Raw genomic sequence first — 3,213 nt, forward strand, 5'->3', positions numbered from 1 at the left:
ATTGTTCAAAGGCAAAGGGGATAAAGGTGAGTGCTCAAATTACAGAGGTATAAGTTTGTTGAGTATTCATGGAGATTATATGGGAGAGTATTGATTGAGAGGGTGAAGGCATGTACAGAGCATCAGATTGGGAAAGAGCAGTGTGGTTTCAGAAGTGGTAGAGGATGTGTGGATCAGGTGTTTGCTTTGAAGAATGTATGTGAGAAATACTTAGAAAAGCAAATGGATTTGTATGTGGCATTTATGGATCAGGAGACAGCATATGATAGAGCTGATAGTGATGGTCTGTGGAAGGTATTAAGAATATATGGTGTGGGAGGCAAGTTGTTAGAAGAGGCGAAAGTTTTCATCGAGGATGTAAGGCATGTCTTCGAGCAGGAAAAGAGGAAAGTGATTGGTTGTCAATGAATGTCGGTCTGCGGGGTTGTTAGGGAGGTGAATGCAAGAGTTTTGGAGAGAGAGGCAAGTATGAAGTCTGTTGTGGATGAGAGAGCTTGGGAAGTGAGTTAGTTGTTGTTCGCTGATGATACAGCGCTGGTGGCTGATTCGGGTGAGAAACTGCAGAAACTGGTGAATGAGTTTGGTAAAGTGTGTGAAAGAAGAAAGCTGGGAGTAAATGTGAATAAGAGCAAGGTTATTAGGTACAGTAGGGGTGAGGGACAAGTCAGTTGGGAGATACATTTGAATGGAGAAATACTGGAGGAAGTGAAGTGTTTTAGATATCTGGGAGTTGATTCGGCAGCGGATGGAACCTTGGAAGCGGAAGTGAGTCATAGGGTGGGGGAGGGGGTTAAAGTTCTGGGAGCGTTAGAAATGTGTGGATGGTGAGAACGTTATCTCGGAAAGCAAAAATGGGTATGTTTGAAGGAATAGTGGTTCCAACAATGTTACATGGTTGCGAGGCGTGGGCTATAGATAGAGTTGTGCGCAGGAGGGTGGATTTGTTGGAAATAAGATGTTTCAGGACAATATGTGTGTTAGGTGGTTTGATCGAGTAAGTAATGAAAGGGTAAGAGAGATGTGTGATAGTAAAAAGAGTGTGGTTGAGAGAGCAGAAGAGGGTGTTTTGAAATGGTTTGGTCACATGGAGAGAATGAGTGAGGAAAGATTGACAAAGAGGATATATGTGTCAGAGTTGGAGGGAACGACTAGAAGTGGGAGACCAAATTGGAGGTCGAAAGACGGAGTGAAAAAAATTTTGAGTGATCGGGGCCTGAACATACAGAAGGGTGAAAGGCGTGTAAGGAATAGAGTGAATTAGAACGATGCGGTATACCGGGTTCGACGTACAGTCAATGGATTGAACCAGGGTTTGTGAAGCGTCTGGGGTAAACCATGGAAAGTTCTGTGGGGCCTGGATGTGGAAAGGGAGCTGTGGTTTCCTTGCATTATATCTGACAGCTAAAGACTGAGTGTTAACGAATGTGGCCTTTGTTGTCTTTTCCTAGTGCTACCTCGCACACATGCGGGGGGAGGGGGTTGTCATATTCATATGTGGCGGGGTGGCGACAGGAATGAATAAGGGCAGACAGTATGAATTATGTACATGTGTATATATGTATATGTCTGTTTGTGTATATGTATGTATACGTTGAGATGTGTAGGCATGTATATGTGCGTGTGTGGACGCGTATGTATATACATGTGTATGTGGGTGGGTTTGGGCCATTTCTTTCGTCTGTTTCTTTGCGCCACCTCGCTAACGCGGGAGACAGCGTACTGTGTAGTTGACAACTCTTATATCATGTCCACCATGGTGAACAAATACGATGCTCGTAAATCTAATGATGACTCGGGTGAAGAAGAGGGTGGAAATCGCGACTCAAAGGAGACAGAAAAACCATTGCCATCAGTTGAAGTTAAGTGTGGGGAGCATAGAGTGCAGTATACTTATTGTATATGGTTCAGTCGTCGAGCACCAGGAAAGCAGACTACAACACAAAATTATGACCAGAACCTCAGGTTACTTGGAAGATTTGCATCAGTGGAACAGTTTTGGGGTTACGATAGTCGTTTAGTCCTTCCTGTTGACCTAACTTCACACTCGGATATACATATTTTTAAAGATGGAATAAAGCCCATGTGAGAAGATGTTGGGAATAAGAATGGGGGGAAATGGATTGTTCGTTTACGCCAAGGACTGGCTTCACGGTGTTGAGAGAACATGATATTGGTAATGCTAGGTGAACAGTTCATGGTTGGAGATGAGATCTGTGGTGCTGTCAGATCAGTGAGATTTCAGGAGGACATTATCTCTATTTGGAATCGAAGTGCACAGGACACAGTAACAACAGGACGAATCCGTGACACTTTGAAGCGAGTTCTTAACCTTCCTCTCAATACAGTTATGGAATATAAAACTCATAATGATTCTCTCAAGCACACCCACTCCGCGTCCAGCCTACTGCCGAAACCTGGCCCTCCCATGAGGCATGACCTGCACTGATGTTTCTATCCTCCAGCCACCCCCCAACCCACCTCCCACCTCCTTGGAGAGAAGAGATTCTGGGGGAGGATGGGGGAAGAGGTTGAGACAACCATCATACTCTATGCATCTGTGTGAGTGAGAATATATCTGTGCCAAGTTGCAGTTGTGGTCATGTACATAGGTGATGTATGTTCTGAATTGTTTACAAAGCAACACATACCTTTTCTCTGATACATTTTTGAAAGCCGACACAGAATTACATGGGAATATCTAAGCTGTACTCCTTTTAAGAAATATATGTCTGTGAACTATACTTCAGCTTTATGCTTAACTCGCTAAAGCTTCAAAGACATGCTTTTCAACCAGGCCCAAACAAGACAGTTAGACCACCAAAAAATGGTAAATCAAACTACTGTCCACAATGTGTTTACCATGTTCAAGCAGTCTCTTGCTTTGGTTTAATCAATGAAAGTTTGGAAATAAGTTTAAAGTGATCGTATTTTATCCCTAAGCGAAGTGTTTTTTTTATCCTCAAGCAGCTCTTCCTTTGGTTTGATCAGTGGAATTTAGGAAATGAGTTTAAAGTGATAGTATTTTATCCCTGAGCAAAATATTTTTTGTGCCTCTTGGCAGCATATAAGCTGTTGGTCATTTACAGTTTGTCTTTACTGGGAGGAAGTATTTTGAAGCTAATTACAAAGTAATGGAAAAAAGTAATGATCCTGGATTTTGTAAAAAAAAAAAAAAATGTTGTACATTTTTCTTATGTAGATAGGCATATTTTG

General features: G+C 42.4%; 1 pseudogene; it reads left to right on the forward strand.

Annotated features, from left to right (window-relative positions):
• Positions 1–1,744: 1,744 nt before the first annotated feature.
• Positions 1,745–2,446, forward strand: LOC139747757 (eukaryotic translation initiation factor 4E type 2 pseudogene; annotated as a pseudogene).
• Positions 2,447–3,213: the final 767 nt, after the last annotated feature.

Source organism: Panulirus ornatus, chromosome 70 (assembly GCF_036320965.1).
Source record: "Panulirus ornatus isolate Po-2019 chromosome 70, ASM3632096v1, whole genome shotgun sequence".
NCBI lineage: Eukaryota > Metazoa > Arthropoda > Malacostraca > Decapoda > Palinuridae > Panulirus > Panulirus ornatus.